The 19,666-nt window shown below is 40.8% G+C and overlaps 1 long non-coding RNA gene across 1 annotated transcript; it reads left to right on the forward strand.

The window, feature by feature from the left end:
• Nucleotides 1–18,052: 18,052 nt before the first annotated feature.
• On the forward strand, nt 18,053–19,111 carry LOC112579859. Its single transcript, XR_003104144.2, has 2 exons — nt 18,053–18,592; nt 18,845–19,111. It is a non-coding gene; the product is annotated as an uncharacterized LOC112579859 (long non-coding RNA).
• Nucleotides 19,112–19,666: the final 555 nt, after the last annotated feature.

A 19,666-nucleotide genomic window follows, 5' to 3' on the forward strand; every position in this document is an offset into this window, starting at 1 on the left:
TAGGAGGGCAGAAAGGGAAAAGAAGAAAGAATCCAACCTTTAAGCCTGGGAAAAGAAGATCTCAAACACAATCAGTTAAAAAAATTTATGAAAAGGCAGAGAAATACTACACAAAAGAAGGAACAAACTATAATCACAGAATTCCAAACAAATAAAGAGGAAATAGGCAAACTACCTGAAAAAGAATTCAGAATAATGACAGTAAAGATGATCAAAAACCTTGAAAATAGAATGGAGATAATGCAAGAATCAATTAACAAAGACCTAGAAGAATTAAGGAATAAACATACAGAGACAAAGAACACAATTACTGAAATTAAAAATACTCTAGAAGGAATCAATAGCAGAATATCTGAAGCAGAAGAATGAATCAGTGTGCTGGAAGATAAAATGGTGAAAATTACTTCTGAAAAGCAGAATAAAGTAAAAATAATGAAAAGAGCTGAAGACCAGACCTCTGGAACCATATCAAATGCACCAACATTCAAATTATAGGGTTCCCAGAAGAAGAAGAGAAAAAGAAAGGGTATGAGGAAATTTTTGAAGAGATTATAATGGAAAATTTCCCCAAGATAGAAAAGGAAATAGTCAACTAAGTCCAAGAGGCATAAAGAGTCTCATATAGGATAAACCCAAGGAGAAACAGGCCATGATAAATACTAATCACATTAACAAGACTAAACACAAAGAAAGAATATTAAAAGCAGCAAGGGAGAAACAAGTAAAGTAAAAGTGAAATCCCATATGGTTAACAGCTGATCTTTCAGCAGAAACTCTGCAGGTCAGAAGGGAATGGCAGGATACATTTAAAGTACTGAAAGGGAAAAATCTACAACCAAGATTACTATAGTCGGCAAGGATCTCATTCAGAATTGATGGAAAAATAAAAAGCTTTTCAGACAAAAGTTAAGAGAATTCAGTACCACCAAATCAGCTTTACAACAAATGTTAAAGGGACTTATATAGTCATGAAATATAAGAGAAGAAAAAAGATTTTGTAAATCAACCCCAAACAATTAAGAAAATGGCAATAGGAACATATATATCAATAATTACTTTAAATGTAAATGGATTAAATGCTCCAACCAAAAGACACAGACTGGCTGAATGGATACAAAAGCAAGGCCCATATATATGCTGTCTACAAGAAACTCAATTCAGACCCAAAGATACATATACACTGAAAGTGAGAGGTTGGAAAAATATATTCAATGCAAATGGGAAGCAAAAGAAAGCTGGAGTAGCAATCCTCATATCAGACAAAATAGACCTTAAAATAAAGAATATTCCAAGAGATAAGCAAGGACACTACATAATGATCAAGGGATCAATCCAAAAGGAAGATACAACAATTGTAAACATAGGAGCACCTCAATAAATAAGACAAACACTGCTGCTAAGTCACTTCAGTCGTGTCCGACTCTGTGCGACCAGATAGACGGCAGCCCACCAGGCTCCCCCGTCCCTGGGATTCTCTAGGCAAGAACACTGGAGTGGGTTGCCATTTCCTTCTCCAAAGCATGAAAGTGAAAAGTGAAAGTGAAGTCGTTCAGTCGTGTCCGACCCTCAGCGACACCATGGGCTGAAGCCTTCCAGGCTCCTCCATCCATGGGCATGAGTACTGTAGTAGGGTGCCATTGCTTTCTCCGAAGACAAACACTAATAAATGTAAAAGGAGAAATTGACAGTAACACAATAACAATAGGAGACTTTAACACCCCACTCACACCAATGGACAGATCATCAAAATAGAAAATTGATAAGGAAACACAAGTCTTAAATGATACATCAGATGAGATGGATCTCATTGATATCTTCAGGACACTCCATCTAAATGCAGAAGAATACAATTTCTTCTGAAGTGCACATGAAACATTCTGCAGGAGAGACCACATCTTGGGTCACAAATCAGACCTCAGTGAATTTAAGAAAATTGAAATAGTATCAAGCATCTTCTCTGACCACAACACTATGAGACTAGATATCAATTACAAGAAAAAAACTGTAAGAAACACAAACACATGGAGATTAAACAGCACATTTCTAAATAACCAACAGGTTACTAAAGAAGTGAAAAGGAAATCAGAAAATTTCTAGAAACAAATGACAATGAAAACACAACAACTCAAAACCTTTGGGGTGCATCAAAAGCAGTTCTAAGAGGGAAGTTTATAGCAATACAATCCTACCTCAAGAAACAAGAAAAACATTGAATAGACAACCTAACTTTACTAAAATTTACTAAATTTACTAAATTTATTTACTAAAATAACTAGAAAAAGAAGAACAAAAATACCCAAAATTAGTAGAAGGAAAGAAATCATAAAGATCCAAGCAGAAATAAATGAAAAAGAAATGAAAGAAATAATAGTAAAGATTAATAAAGCTAAAAGCTGGTTCTTTGAGAAGATAAACAAAATTGACAAAACTTTAGCCAGACTCATCAAGAAAAAAAAAAAAAAAAGAGAGAGAGAGAGAAGAATCAAACCAACAAAATTAGAAATGAAAAAGGAGAGGTTACAACAGATAATAAAGAAATACAAAGGATTATAAGTGACTATTGTGAACAACTATATGGCAATAAAATGAATAACCTAGAAGAAATGGATGGATTCTTAGAAAAGTTCAATCTTCCAAGACTGAACCAGGAAGAAATAGAAAATATGAAAAACCCAATTATAAGCACTGAAATTGAAGCTGTGATAAAAAATCTCCCCCCACACCCCGCAAAAAAAAAAAAAAAAAAAAAAAAACACCCAGGACCAGACGGCTTCACAGGAGAATTCTATCAAACATTTAGAGAAGACCTAATGCCTATCCTTCTAAAATTCTTTCAAAAAATTCAGAGGAGGGGACACTTCCAAACTCATTCTATGAGGCCGCCATCACCCTGATACCAAAACCAGACAAAGACTGCACCAAAAAGAAAACTACAGGTCAATATCACTGATGAACACAGATGCAAAAATCCTCAACAAAATTCTAGCCAACAGGATTCAGCAACACATCAAAAAGCTCATACACCATAATCAATTTGGGTTTATTCCAGGGATGCAAGGATTCTTCAATACATGTAAACCAACCAATATGATACACGATATTAATAAACTGAAAGATAAAAACCATATGATCATCTCAATAGATGCATAAAAAGCCCTTGACAAAATTCAACACCCATTTATGATGAAAACTCTTCAAAAAATGGGCATAGAAGGAACCTGCCTCAACATAGTAAAGGCCATGTATGATAAGCCTACCGCAAGCATTAGTCTAAATGGTGATAACCAGAAAGCTCTCCTCCTAAAATTAGAAACAAGACAAGGATGTCCACTTTCAGCACTATTACTCAACATAGTTCTGGAAGTCCTAGCTATAGCAATGAAAGAAGAAAAAGAAATAAAAGGAATCCAGATCAGAAAAGAAGAAGCAAAGCTCTCACTGTTTGCAGAAGACATGATACTGTACATAGAAAACCGTAAAGATAGTATCAAGCAGGGAGCATTGGCTGAGCAGAGCTGGAGCAGTGAGTGGCGGCTGTGTGGCACTGGAGTGGTGAGTAGCAGAGAGGAGATACCCCACGTCCAATGAGGGGCGGTGGAGAGGAGATACCCCATGTCCAAGTCATAAGTGGAGGCCGTGAGGAGTACCCAGTGTCCCAGGTAGTAGAAACCCCAGTAAGAAAGTAGGCACTGAGAGAGGGCATCAGAGGGTAGACAGACTGAAAATCTAAACCAATCTGGTCACATCAACCAAAGCCTGTATAGCTCAATAAAACTATGAGCCATGTCGTGTAGGGCCACCCAAGACAGACAGGTCATGGTGGAGAGTTCTGACAAAACTTGGCCCACTGCAGAAGGGAATGGCAAACATTTTCAGTATTCCTGCCTTGAGAAACCCATGAATGGTATGAAAAGGGAAAAAGACAGGACACTGAAAGATGAACTCCCCAGGTCAGTAGGGGCCCAATATGCTACTGGAGATCAATGGAGAAAAAACTCCAGAAAGAATGAAGAGACAGAGCCAAAGCAAAAACAACACCCAGTTGTGGATGTGACTGGTAATAGAAGTAAAGTCCAATGCTGTAAAGAGCAATATTACATAGGAACATGGAATATTAGGTCCATGAATCAAGGCAAATTGGAAATGGTCAAACAGGAGATGGCAAGAGTGAACATTGACATTCGAGAAATCAGCAAACTGAAATGGACTGGAATGGGTGAATTTAACTCAGATGACCATTATATCTACTACTGTGGGCAGGAATCCCTTAGAAGAAATGGAGTAGCCATCATAGTCAACAAAAGAGTCCAAAATGCAGTACATGGATGTAATCTCAAAAAGGACAGAATGATCTCTGTTCATTTCCAAGGCAAACCATTCAATATCACAATAATCTAAGTCTATGCCCCGACCAGTGGTGCTGAAGAAGCTGAAGTTGAAAGGTTGTATGAAGACCTACAATACCTTTTAGAACTAACACCCCCAAAAGATGTCTTTTTCATTATAGCGGACTGGAATGCAAAAGTAGGAAGTCAAGAAACACCTGGAATAACAGGCAAATTTGGCCTTGGAGTACAGAATGAAGCAGGGCAAAGGCTAATAGAGTTTTGCCAAGAGAATGCACTGGTCATAGCAAACACCCTCTTCCAACAACACAAGAGAAGACTCTACACATGGACATCACCAGATGCTCAACACCAAAATCAGATTAATTCTATTATTTGCAGCCAAAAATGGAGAAGCTCTATACAGTCAGCAAAAACAAGACTGGGAGCTGACTGGCTCAAATCATGCGAAATTCAGACTTAAATTGAAGAAAGTAGGGAAAACCACTAGACCATTCAGGTATGACCTTAATCAAAACCCTTAGGATTACACGTTGGAAGTGAAAAATAGATTTAAGAGACTAGATCTAATAGACAGACTGCATGATGAACTATGGACAGAGGTTCATGACATTGTACAGGACACAGGGAGCAAGACCATCCCCAGAAAAAGAAATGCAAAAAAGCAAAATGGCTATCTGAGGAGGCCTTACAAACAGTTGTGAAAAGAAGAGAAGCAAAAAGCAAAGGAGAAAAGTAAAGATATAACCATTTGAATGCAGAGTTCCAAAGAATAACAAGGGGAGATAAGAGAGCCATCCTCAGTGATCAGTGCAAAGAAATAGAGGAAAACAATAGAATGGGAATCTCTTCCAGAAAAATAGAGATAACAAGGGAACATTTTATGCAAAGATGGGCTCAATAAAGGAAATAAATTGTATGGATGTAACAGAAGCAGAAGATATTAAGAAGAGGTGGCAAGACTATACAGAACTGTACAAAAAATATCTTCACGACCAGGATAATCATGATGGTGTGATCACTCACCTAGAGCCAGACATCCTGGAATGTGAAGTCAAGTGGGCCTTAGAAAGCATCACTATGAACAAAGCTAGTGGAGGTGATGGAATTCCAGTGGAGCTATTTCAAATCGTGAAAGATGATGCTGTGAACGTGCTGCACTCAATATGCAAGCAAATCTGGAACACTCAGCAGTGGCCACAGGACTGGAAAAGGTCAGTTTTCATTCCAATCCCAAAGAAAGGCAATGCCAAAGAATGCTCAAACTACCACACAATTGCACTCATCTCACACACTAGCAAAGTAATGCTCAAAATTCTCCAAGCCAGGCCTCAGCAATATGTGAACTGTGAACTTCCAGATGTTCAAGTTCGGTTTAGAAAAGGCAGAGGACCCAGAGATCAAATTGCCAACATCCGTTGGATCATCGAAAAGGCAAGAGAGTTCCAGAAAAACATCCATTTCTGCTTTATTAACTATGCCAAAGCCTTTGACTGTGTGGATCACAATAAACTGGGGAAAATTTTTCAAGAGATGGGAATGCCAGACCACCTGACATGTCTCCTGAGAAATCTGTATGCAGGTCAAGAAGCAACACTTAGAACTGGACATGGAACAACAGACTGGTTCCAAATAGGAAAAGGAGTACGTCAAGGCTATATAGTGTCACCCTGCTTATTTAACTCATATGCAGAGTACATCATGAGAAATGCTGAGCTGGATGAAGCACAAGCTAGGATCAAGATTGCTGGGAGAAATATCAATAACCTCAGATATGCAGATGACACCACCCTTATGGCAGAAATCGAAGAACTAAAGAACCTCTTGATGAAAGTGAAAGGGGAGAGTGAACAAGTTGGTTTAAAGCTCAGCATTCAGAAAATTAAGATCATGGCATCTGGTCCCATCACTTCATGGCAAATAGATTAGGAAATAGTGGAAACAGTGGCTGACTTTATTTTTCTTGGCTCCAAAATCACTGCAGATGGTGACGGCAGCCCTGAAATTAAAAGACGCTTACTCCTTGGAAGAAAAGTTATGACCAACCTAGGCAGTATATTAAAAAGCAGAGATATTACTTTGCCAACAAAGGTCTGTCTAGTCAAGACAATGGTTTTTCCAGTAGTCATGTATGGATGTGAGAGTTGGACTATAAAGAAAGCTGAGCCCCAAAGAATTGATGCTTTTGAACTGTGGTTTTGTAGAAGACTCTTGAGAGTCCTTGGACTGCATGGAGATCCAACCAGTCCATCCTAAAGGAGAACAGTCCTGGGTGTTCATTGGAAGGATTGATATTGAAGCTGAAACTCCAATACTTTGGCCTGTTGATGCAAAAAACTGACTCATTTGAAAGGACCCTGATGCTATGAAAGACTGAGGGCAGGAAGAGAAGGGGATGACAGAGGATGAGATGGTTGGATGGCATCAACTACTTAATGGACATGAGTTTGGGTGGACTCCGGGAGTTGGTGGTGGACAGGGAGGTCTGGCGTGCTGCAGTCCATGGTGTCACAAAGAGTCAGACATGACTGAGAGAATGAACTGAACTGAAAGATAATATTAGAATATTACTAGAGCTAATCAGTGAATTTAGCAAAGTTGCAGGATAGAAAATCAATACACAGAATTCACTTGCATTTCTTTATACTAACAATGAAAAATCAGAAAGAGAAATTTAAGAATCAATCCCATTCACCATCACAGCAAAAAGAATTAAATATCTAGGAATAAACTTACCTAAGGAGACAAGCAGAAGGAGAAGGGGACAACAGAGGATGAGATGGCTGGATGGCATCACTGACTCGATGGACGTGAGTCTGAGTGAACTCCAGGAGTTGGTAATGGACAGGGAGGCCTGGCGTGCTGCAATTCATGGGGTCACAAAAAGTCGGACACGACTGAGCAACTGAACTGAAGGAGACAAAAGAACTGTACACAGAAAATTATAAGACAATGATGAAAGAAATCAAAGATGACATTAACAGATGGAGAGATATACCATGTTCCTGAATAGGAAGAATCAGTATTGTGAAAATCACTCTACTACCAAATGAAGTCTACAGATTCAATGTGATCCCTATTAAATTACCCATGGCATTTTCCACAGAACTAGAACAAAAAATTTCACAATTCATATGGAAACGCAAAAGACCCCAAATAGCCAAAGCAGTCTTATGAAAGAAGAATGGAGTTGGGGGAATCAACCTTCCTGACTTCAGATTATAGCACAAAGCTGCAGTCATCAAAACAGAATGGTACTTGCACAAAAGCAGAAATATAGACCAATTGAACAAGATAGAAAGTCCAGAAATAAACCCATGCACCTATACATAGCTTATTTTTGACCAAGGAGGCAAGAATATACAATGGAGCAAAGGCAGACTGTTCAATAAATGGTGCTAGGAAAACTGGACAGCTACATGTAAAAAATCAAATTAGAACACTTCCTAATACCATACACAAAGATAAAGTCATAAATGGATTAAACCTAAATGTAACCCAAAAACTATAAAACTATTAAGGGAAAACAGGCAGAACACTCGATGACTTAAATCAAAATAAAATCCTCTATGACCCATCTCCTAGAGTAACAGAAATAAAAACAAAAGTATACAAGTGGGACCTGATTAAAGTTAAAAGCTTTTGCACAGCACATGAAACTATAAGCAATATGAAAGGACAACCCTCAGGATGGAAGAAAATAATAGAAACTGAAACAGCTGCAAAGGATTAATTTCCAAAATATACCAGCAGCTCATAAAACTCAATGCCAGAAAAGCAAACAACTCAATCAAAAAGTGGGAAAAAGATCTAAATAGACATGTCTCTAAAGAAGGCAGACAGATAGCTTCTAACACATGATGGCTAACTAACACATGAAAAGATGCTCAACATCACTCATTATTAGAGAAACACAAATCAAAACTATAAGGAGATATCACCTCATACCGGTTAGAATGGCCGTCATCAAAATTCTACAAAAAATAAATGCTGGGGAGGGTGTGGAGAAAAGAGAACTCTCTTGCACTGTTGGTGAGAATGTAAATTGATACAGTCACTATGGAAGATGGTATGGGGATTCCTTACAAAACCAGTAATAAAACTGCCATATGACCCAGCAATCCCATGCCTAGGCATATACCCTGAGGAAACCAAAACTGAGAAAAACACATGTATCCCATTGTTCACTGAAAAACTATTTACAATAGCTAGGAAATGGAAGCAACCTAGATATCCATTGACAGATGAATAAATAAAGAAGTCGTGGTACATATACACAATGCAATATTCAGATCAGAGATCAGATCAGTCGTTCAGTTGTGTCTGACTCTTTGCGACCCCATGAATCGCAGCATGCCAGGCTTCCCTGTCCATCATCAACTCCTGGAGTTCACTCAGACTCACGTCCATCGAGTCAGTGATGCCATCCAGCCATCTCATCCTCTGTCGTCCCCTTCTCCTCCTGCCCCCAATCCCTCCCAGCATCAGGGTCTTTTCCAATGAATCAACTCTTCGCATGAGGTGGCCAAAGTACTGGAGTTTCAGCTTTAGCATCATTCCTTCCAAAGAAATCCCAGGGCTGATCTCCTTCAGAATGGACTGGTTGGATCTCCTTGCAGTCCAAGGGACTCTCAAGAGTCTTCTCCAACACCACAGTTCAAAAGCATCAATTCTTCAGCGCTCAGCCTTCTTCACAGTCCAACTCTCACATCCATACATGACCACAGGAAAAACCATAGCCTTGACTAGACGAACCTTTGTTGGCAAAGTAATGTCTCTGCTTTTTTTTGAATATGTTATCTAGGTTGGTCATAACTTTCCCCAGCCATAAAAATGAACGCTTATGAGTCAGTTCTGATAAGGTGGATGAACCTAGAACCTATTATGCAGAGTGAAGTGAGTCAGAAAGAGAAAGATAAATATCGTATTCTAATGCATCTATATGGAATCTAGAAAAATGGTACTGAAAAATTGATTTATAGGGCAGCAATGGAGAAACAGACATAGAGAATAGACTTATGGACATGGGAGAGGGGAGGAGAGGGTAAGACATATGGAAAGAGTAACATGGAAACTTACATTAACATATGTAAAATAGATAGCCAATGAGAATTTGCTGTATGGCTCAGGAAACTCAAACAGGGGCTCTGTATCAACCTAGTGGGGTGGAATGGGGAGGGAGATGGGAGGGATGTTCAAGAGGGAGGGGATATATGTATATCTATGGCTGATTCATATTGAGATTTGACAGAAAACAATAAAATTCTATAAAGCAATTATCCTTCAATAAAAAAAATTATTAAAAAACATTAAAAAAAAAAAAAGCTAGTGGAGGTGATGGAATTCCAGCTGAGTTATTTAATATCCTAAAAGATGATGCCATTAAAGGGCTGCACTCAGTATATCAGCAAATTTAGAAAATTCAACAATGGCCACAGGACTGGAAAATGTCAGTTATCTTTCCAATCCTAAAGAATGGCAGTGCCCAAGAAAGTTCAAACTATCATACGATTTTACTGATTTCACATGTTAGCAAGGTTATGCTAAAAAAATCCTTCAAGCTAGTCTTTAGCACCATGTGAACTGAGAAATTCCAGATATACAAGTTGGGTTTCAAATAGGCAGAGGAACAAGAGATTAAGTTGCCAACACTGTTGGATCATAGCGAGAGCAAGAGAATTCCAGAAAAACACCTACTTCTATATCATTGACTACTCTAAAGCCTTTGACTGTGTGAATCACAACAAATTGGAAAATTCTTAAAGAGATGGTAATATCAGACCACCTCGTTTGTCTTCTGAGAAACATGCATGTGATCAAGAAGCAACAGTTAGAACCAGACATGGAACAATGGACTAGTTCAAAATTGGGAAAAGGGTATGTCAAGGCTGTATATTGTCACCCTACTTATATAACTTATATGCCATGCTCAAGGAATCACAAGCTGGAATCAGGATTGCTGGGAGAAATATCAATAACCTCAGATATGCAGATGGTAGAGGAATTAATGAGCCTCTTGGTCAGAGAGGAGAGTGAAAAAGCTGGCTTAAAAGTCAACATTAAGAAGACTTAAGAAGACTAAGATCATTGCACCCAGTCCCATCACTTCATGGCAAATAGGAGCGGGAAAAGTGAAAGCAGTGACAGATTTTATTTTCTTGGGCTCTAAAATCACTGCAGGTGGTGACTGTAGCCATGAAATTAGAAGACGCTTGCTCTATGGAAGAAAACCTATGACAAACCTATATAGCATATTAAGTAGCAGAGATATCACTTTGCTGACAAAGGACTGTACAGTCAAAGCTATGGCTTTTCCAGTAGTCATATATGGATGTGAGATTTGGACCATAAAGAAGACTGAGTGCTGAAAAAATTGATGCTTTAGAATTGTGGTGCTGGAGAAGATTCTTGAGAATCCCTTGGACTACAAGAAGAAAAAACCAGGCAATCCTAAAGGAAATAAACTCTGAATATTCTTTGGAAGGACTGATGCTGCAGCTGAAGCTCCAATACTTTGCCACCTGAGCCAACTCATTGGAAAAGATCTGAAACTGGGGAAGATTGATGGCAAAAGGAAAAGGGAGTGACAGAGGATGAGATGGTTAGATAGCATCACTGACTCAATGTACATGAATTTATACAAACTCCAGGAGATAGTGAAGGACAGGGGAGCCTGGCATGCTTCAATCTATGGGGTTGCAAAGAGTCAGACATGACTTAGCAGCTGAACAACAAGAGAGAAAATTCAAACATTGCTGTTAGAATGGCATATATAATTGTCATCTAAATTAATTGATTTCTGCAATATGTCCTGCTTATGAAAGCACACAGAACATAATCTTTTTTTCCATTTCTGTTAAGTAATTATTGGAAAGAAGCTATAAATTATCTTCCTTAAAAACAAATAAACCAAGTCTTCACCCTACATCTCCTTACTTTATGGCACCCCTCCCATTTTTCTGTTTCTGGTAGTGATTTATAATCTAATTTTCTTTTTTGCCTCTTTTTCTTAGAAATTGTTCTTCATCCCCATCACTCTGTTGACATTTTATTTTTAGGTTGCAATGACTTCCATTTTATAGAATAGATCAATTGTCAATCTCCTGATCACTTGATCTATCAGAAAGATTTGAAGCTGTGCATCATTCCCCTTCTTGAAACACTTTATTTCATTGATTTCTGGGGATTCCATCTCTCATGGCTTTCATCTTACCATACCGGCACATCTTTCTCAGTCTCTTATGGTATGCCCTTTCTTCTTTTTGACCTCTAAATGTTGGGCTGCCCTAGAGTTTAGTCTAAGACCCTCTATTTTTCTTTATTATAATCCCTTTCTAGGTGACCTCTGCCTAATCTCACACTTTAATATCATATCACCTGTATCCTCGTGATGCCCATATCTATGCTGCTGCAACTTCTCTTTTTTGATCTGAATATCTAAATTACCTACAATGATATTTCCTTTTAGAATTAACACATACAGTAAAGAATTTTTCATTTCCCTCCCAAACTTGATCCCCAGGGTTCCTATTTTAATAAATGGCTTCCAGGCACATCCCACTCCCATGGATCCTACCTGGGCTGTTCACCACAGTTGTGCTTCTTGGGCACCCAAAAAACAAACTTCTCCAGCAGCTTATGGAATCCTGTCCCTAAGAAGCATCCAACTATGCAGCTGGCTACTGAACCAGATTTCTTATGGTTAAGGATCTTTACAGTTGAGGCAGAGCAGTGACTTCCACTGTTCTTCACTGTGTAGTGATCTGCAAGTACAGGGTGACATACCAGTAATCTTATGGTGCCCTCCTAGGAGCTCATGTGTAGCAGTTTGCAGTTGGAGATGATTGACTCCACTGGGGTTCTGCTCCAGACTCCCTTTACTTCAGCAAACCTATGGCATTTGCAACACATTAGTGTGCTTTGGCTTATGCATATGCCTTGACACACGCATTTGGGATTTGGAAAGAAAATAACTAGGAAACCTCAAAGAGCTGTTTCATTTGTACTGCACAGATAGTGTTAACTGTAAGTTAACACAAAACTGTTTTATATATTTGGTTAATGTACTTGCTGATACTGAAAAACACAAATTCATCAAATATATAGAAACATGAATTCTGTTTCAAAGAAACATCTAGGCTCTATATGCATCATTGATTAATACCTTCAACTCTCTTTTTGTCTGTTCAATACCAAGGTTCTGTGGAAGTTTTTTTTATCAACATAATTGTGGTAGAGTTAGAAAGAAAGCCAAATGATTCTTTTAATCATATTTGTTAAAATGAGAAACCTGGAGATAGAAATGGTTCCATGTTTTCAGAAATATATCAATTATGTTTCTTGGTGAAAGTCAAAATATGCTTATGTGTTCTATTAATAAATCCAGTTGTTCAGTCACTCAGTCGTGTCTGACTCTTTGTGACCCCATGGACTGCAGCACACCAGGCTTCCCAGTCCTTCACTGTCTCCGAGTTTGCTCAAACTCATGTCCATTGAGTTGATGATGCCATCCAACCATCTAACCCTCTGTCATTCCTTTCTCCTCCTGCCCTCAATCTTTCCCAGCATCAGGGTCTTTTCCAATGAGTTGACTCTTCACATCAGGTTTCATGTGTATTGAAAGACTAGAAATTAAATGTGAATTGGAAGTAAAGAGGAGAAAGTTGACAGTGTATAGTCTATACATGAGTGTGTTCCCTCTTATAGCCTGCCGTGGATAGCAGTAGGGCAATATCTTTCATAATTAAAAAACATCTTTCAATTCAGCAATTCCAGTTGTCAGCACTGATGCTACCATTATATTTTCCACACGTACAAAATTCTTCCCTGCAGCATTTCTGTGAGTTATTCTGAAGAGGGAAATGGTACATTCCTGGCCTGAATAAGACAAAGTGCTAACTAAAGACACAGACAGGGATTTTCCTGGAACAGTCTTTCATATATACATTATCGACACTAATCTCAAGGTTTTTCAAAGACTCTATAATAAACAGCTGAAATTGTTATTATAACAATCTCTCTAGATGGTCCAAGACAGAATATCCCAACAGGTCTCTGAATAGAACTGGCCAGAGAATCAGAAGCTTATTCAAGGAGAGGAAAATATAAGATACACAGATTATTATTTTATTTTTATTCTTCATTTTGCCTCTATTTTTCCTCTCTAATCCCTGGTGGGCTTTTTTTTTCTTTCATTTTTAGATGAAATCAATCTATTGATTGCTTTCCCTTATATACAAGTAAAATAAAATACTATATTTCTGATCTAATTAGTTGACACTATCATATAGAAGGATTGGAAAGAAATTGTCTGCAGCCAAATCTATTTCTAAATTAGAAAAACCTAGATGTACAATTACTCGAAGGGGTTAATAGACCAAATAAGGATGAATTTCACAAAATAGCACAGTGGAGATTTTTACTCTTTCAGATGGTGGAGGGCAAGAGAAGAAAGGCTTTGGGAACTTCAATAAAAATTGGAAATGACAAGGAGAGAAAAGGAGGAGGGTAAAAGGAAAGGTGGAAACTCTAAAAAAAAATCGCTGGTCTGCTAAAGTGTTTTGAGGCAAAGCATGGCTGTCAACAAAGGTTCTGTCTTGTGCCCCTTCCTCCTCTCCTGAGGGTCTTCAAATGTCATCTTCCCCATGAGATTGTATTCTGGCTGCTATTCCCAAGGATGAATTCATTCACTTTAGTTTGAATGATGACCATAGGCAGGCATGACTGAGGACCCTGTAAATACTCATAAGGACATTGGTGTGTGTTATGGAGACACCACAGTATAGGAGTTAAAGACAGATTCTGCTGTCACCTGTGTGATCTTGGACAAATTTCTCTCTGATCCTTGGTTTCTTCATTATAAATGAAGTTAATAATAGTACCAACTACTTACAGTTAAATAAAAGAAATATGCTGTTACATGTAAAGCACTTCAAGTGCTTTAAAACATCTCAAAAAAAAAAAAAAAAAAGAAAAAAAGAAAGAAATTGTCTTTCAAAAAAGAACTGTTTAAGTAAATTATTAAATATCCATGTAATGTAATGGTGTGCATGCATGCTCAGTTACTCAGTTGTGTCCAACTCTTTGCGACCCCATGGACCATAGCCCTCCAGTTTCCTCTGTCCATGGGAATTCTGCTGGCAGGTATACAGGAGCTGGTTACTATTTTCTACTCCACGGGATCTTTCTGGCCCATGGCTTGACCCTGAGTCTCCTCCTTTAGCAGGCAGTTTCTTTACAACTGAGCCACCTGGGAAGACCCAATGTAATGGCATGTAGCTATAAATAAGAACAGGATAGTTCTATAAGCATTAATCTGTAAAGTTTTCTGAGATATAAGCAATGTGCAGAATAGTACATGTAGTACACTATCTTGGAGAAGGCAATGGCAACCCACTCCAGTACTCATGCCTGGAAAATCCCATGGAAGGAGGAGCCTGGTAGGCTGCAGTCCATGGGGTCACAAAGAGTGGGACATAACTGAGCGACTTCACTTTCACTTTTCACTTTCATGCATTGGAGAAGGAAATGGCAACCTACCCCAGTGTTCTTGCCTGGAGAATCCCAGGGATGGGGGAGCCTGGTGGGCTGCTGTCTATGGGGTTGCACAGAGTCGGACACGACTGAGGTGACTTAGCAGCAGCAGCAGCAGCAGCACACTATCATTTGAAGAGGTTAAAAGAACAAATAATTATATACTTTTAATATATACCACATCTTTGGAAAGAAACAAGAAGCTATTAATGACAGTTGCTTTCTGGAAAGGGATTCTGGGGGCTGAGAACAGTAAAGAGAGACTTAACTTTTTCTGTATATTCTTGGAAATGGCAACCCATTCAAGTATTCTTGCTTGGAAAATTCCACAGACAGGAGCCTGGCAGGCTACAATCCATGGGGTCGCAAGAGTTGGACATGACTGAGTGACTTTCACTTTCACTTTGTAACTTGTTCAGTGGGCTCTGCACCAGATTATAACATATGGAGGGCTTTCCACACTATCAATAAGCAATCCTGTGACACAAGTGGAAATGTCTACAATTCAACTCCATTCTATATACCCAGAGATAGCATTGGATCCCACAGGTAAAGGTGCTCTGTTCCACAAGACTGTGTTGTGTTTATGTCCCAGCCCACCACCCAGTTCAGATGCCAATCACCAGCCCAGGTTGTCACCTTGCTTTTGACCAATGGGCTGCAGATTGGAGGTTCCCATGACCCCTTTCTTGGATTGGTTTAATTTGCTAGAGCTGCTCACAGAACTCAAAGAAACATTTTACTTACTAGATTATTGGTTTATTATAAAAATATATAATTATGGAACAAATAGATGGAAGAGATGCCTAGGAAAGACATAGGTAAGGGCACAAAATTTCCATGCCCTCTCCAGACATGCTACTCTTTCCAAATTTCCTTGTGTTCACCAACTCTGAAGTTGTCTGAACTTGTCCTTTTGAGTTTTTATGGAGACTTCATTACATAAGCATGATTGATTACAATATTAGCCATAGATAGAGATAGCCATACATATTAACTCCATCTCCTTTCCCCTCCCCCAGAATCAGAGGTGGGACTGAAAGTTCCAACCCTCCAATCACATGGTTGGGTATCCTGGCAACCAGCCCATCCTTAAGTTACCTGAGGGCTTTCCAAAAGGGACTTCATTAACATAGCACAAGACATGTATATTGCTGTCACCACTTTGTAGGAAATTCCAAAGAGTTTTAGGAGCTCTGTGCCAGAAATAGGGATAAAGATCAAAATTACACAGACATATGTGTGTATGTGTATGTGTGTGTAGGCTCAGTTCTGTTTGACTCTTTGCAACCCCATGGACTGTAGCCCACCAAGCTCCTCTGTCCATGGAGTTTTCCAGGTAAGAATATTTGAGTGGGTTGCCATTTCCTCCTCCAGGAGATCTTCCCGACCCAGGGATCAAACATGGATTTCTTCCATCTCTTGTGTCTCCTGCTTTGGCAGGTGGTTTCTTTACCACTGTGCCACCTGGGAAGGTAACCCACCCCCCCCACATATACATATGAATATATATATTTCTCTTACTATAAATCACAATAAAACACTTGTGAATTCAGTATTTTGTGAATCTGTCAGCTGTTAGCTATGGAATAGAATATTAAGTTTGCATTTATGTTTTGCTTGACATTGATCTTCCTAGATTATATATATATATATATATATATTTTACTTTTAAAATGTTGGCCTGTGCTGGATCTTTGTTAAAGTGTAAAAGCAGCTAGCTTTCTCTGAAGCAGCATGTGGGTTCAGTAGTTGTAGTGCATGGGCTTAGTTGCCACCAGGGAAGTCTGCCTCCCACAAATATTTATTAATATGCAAAATTGGAAAGTTACTGGAAAAAGAGTGAAAAAAAAATATGTCACATGGCCCAGGCAACTACTGTTACCCTTAGTCTTGATATACTGAAGTGAAAGTGTTAGTCCCTCTGTAGCATCAGAACTCTTTGTGACCCCATGGAATGTAGCCTGCCAGGCTCCTCTGTCCATGGAATTCTTCAGGCAAGAATACTGGTTGCTGTTCCTTGTTCAGTCACTCAGTTGTGTCCAACTCTTTGTGATCCCATGGATTGCAGCACACAGGCCTCCCTGCCCTTCAGTGTCTCCTGGAGTTTGCTCAACTCATGTCATTGAGTTGGTAATGCCATCCAACCATCCCATGCTCTGTTGCCCCCTTCTCCTCCTGCCCTCAATCTTTTCCATCAACAGAATCTTTTCCAATGAGTTGGCTCTTTGCATCAGGTGGCCAAAGTATAGGAGCTATAGCTTCAGCATGAGTCCTTCCAGGGCTGATTTCCTTTAGGATTGACTGGTTTGATCTTGCTGTGCAAAGGACTCTCAAGAGTCTTCTCCAGCACCACAATTCAAAAACATCCATTCTTCAGCACTCCACCTTCTTTATCACCCAACTTTCACATCTGTACATGGCTACTGGAAAAACCATAGCTTTAACTATATGGACGATGGTCAGCAGCAAAGTGTTGTCTCTGCTTTTTCATGTGCTGTCTAGGTTTCTCATAGCTCTTCTTCTAAGGAGCAAGCAAACGTCTTTTAATTTCATGGTTGCAGTCGCCATCCACAGTGATTTTGGAGCCCAAGACAACAAAGTATGCCACTGTTTGCATTTTTTACCCCATCTGTTTGCCTCTAGGTGATGGGACAGGATGCCCTGATCTTAGTTTTAACAGTAATGGAGTGGGTAGCCATTCCATTCTCCAGGGAATCTTCCCCACCCAGGGGTCCCTGCAGGGAGAGGGAGAGTTCTCTCCCATTGCAGGTGGATTCTTTACCGTCTGACCCTAGCCCTAACCCAATTTCTTCTCTCAACTCTCAGGTATTCTACTTAGTAGAAGAGAGCCATGTACTGATTTGTGCTATTTGTCAGTCGCTTGCTTTTTCTTAAATTAATCGCTACTCTCTGATGCAATGTTCAGATTTCTTTCGAGAAGAATGAAGTGAAGTGAAAGTCGCTCAGTTGTGTTCGACACTTTTTGACCCCATGGACGACTATACAGTCCATGGAATTCTCCAGGCCAGAATACAGGAGTGGGTAGTCGTTCCCTTCGCCAGGGGATCTTCCCAACCCAGGAATTGAACCCAGGTCTCCCGCATTGCAGGAGGATTCTTTATCAACTGAGCTATCAGGGAAGCCCATGGAAAAGAATAAACAGCTGTAAACACTACTTTATTAAGCACGAGTGTGTAATTCTCTGAAATATTTCTTTGTGGGAAAGAGATTCTGCCCCGCACGGCCCAATTCAAAGCTTCCGCTAGTGCTAAGCCCAATGTTTCCGAATTTCCCGCTGACCGAGACTCCAGGTCCATAGATCGCCCCTCGCAGCCGATCCCCGACCCCGGCCCCGGCGGAGGCGGGAGACGGATGCGGACCTGCAGCCCCCGTAGACAGAGGACCAGAGTACGGGCCTCTGAAAGGCGGGGACTTGGTGGAAGCGGTCCAGTTCTCGCGAGGTTTCGTCCTGACGAGAACAGGCGACAGCTCCGCGGAGAGAGTGGGTTTCGCTCACAGGAGGGAGCCGAAGGGCCCGGGGTGGTCGTTGTTACCCGGGGTCCGAGCCGGGGGAGAAGCCGTCACCCGTAAAAAGCCAGTTCTCCCTAAAGTCACCCCTGGGGAAGTCCAAGGCAGCGCTGGCCTCTTCCTTCGGCTGTGGGGGCAGCTCAGGCAAACCTTGCCAGCTAAAGGAAACCGCCCTAAGCAAAGTGAGAGTGGAGCCGGGGTTGGGGGGAGGGAGGGAGGGAGGGAGGCAGGGAGGGAGGCAGGGAGGGAGGGAGGGAGGGGCGGGTTGGGGGTGGGGAGGGAGCCGGCAAACCTCGCGATAAGAGGTCTGTCCGGAGCAGTTGGGGGTGGCCGGGGGAGGGGCGGGAGCTTCAGCACCGAGGACAGCGGCCGGGGAGGGGGCGGTGTCTGGGCGGCGAGGACGCTCTTAGACGTGATCTTTTCTGGCTTCGGAGAAAGAAAAATCGTTTCAGCCCGTGGATGTTTCCCGTCGAGGCTAGGACACTGGGCCCTCCAGCGCCGCATAGTGGTCTTGCATACTGCTAAGGGCCGCGGATCCGCCCTGCGGGTGCCCGATCTCGCAATAAAGAGCGTGGGGGCTTCACCGCCAACGACTGTCTGGTTTTAATTAAAAGATTTCTTGAAAAACGGCAGTGTGCACAGCCTTTTCTGACCTCACAGATCCCTTTTAGATTGTTCAGCCCTCGTCATCCTTTTGACAGCCGTGTTCTCCGTGCATTTTATCCTTGAAATGAAATGAAGTCGCTCAGTCGTGTCCGAATCTTTGTGATCCCATGGACTGTAGCCCACCAGGCTCCTCGGTCCATGGGATTTTCCAGGCATGAATACTGGAGTGGGTTGCCATTTCCTTCTCCAGGAGTGGAGATTATCCTTAATCTTTCCTAAAATTCGTGTTTGTGCTGGATACGCCAAGAACATAAACACAGGTGTCCGGGCTCCCGGGTAGCTGAGCTTAAAGTGGATCTAGTGAAGCAAACCAGCGGCGTCTCTCCCAGGTGGTCATCCGGGGGCTGACTCCCAGCATCACCAAGGAGCAGCTAGAACAGCAGCTGCACCTGCTGCCCGCACACCTTTACCACTGAGCTCAGGTGATAAGCCTTTACGAACATTAAGAGGCCAACCTGGAGTTCCCTGGCGGTACTGTGGTTAGTACTCCGAGCTTTCTCTGCTGGGCCTGGGTTCAACCCCTGGTTGAAAACTAAGACCCCACAAGCTGCACTGCGGGACCTTTGATTTTCTACCTCTGAGGACCAGCT

The sequence above is a fragment of the Bubalus bubalis genome, chromosome 17, assembly GCF_019923935.1.
Source record: "Bubalus bubalis isolate 160015118507 breed Murrah chromosome 17, NDDB_SH_1, whole genome shotgun sequence".
Classification (NCBI taxonomy): Eukaryota; Metazoa; Chordata; class Mammalia; order Artiodactyla; family Bovidae; genus Bubalus; species Bubalus bubalis.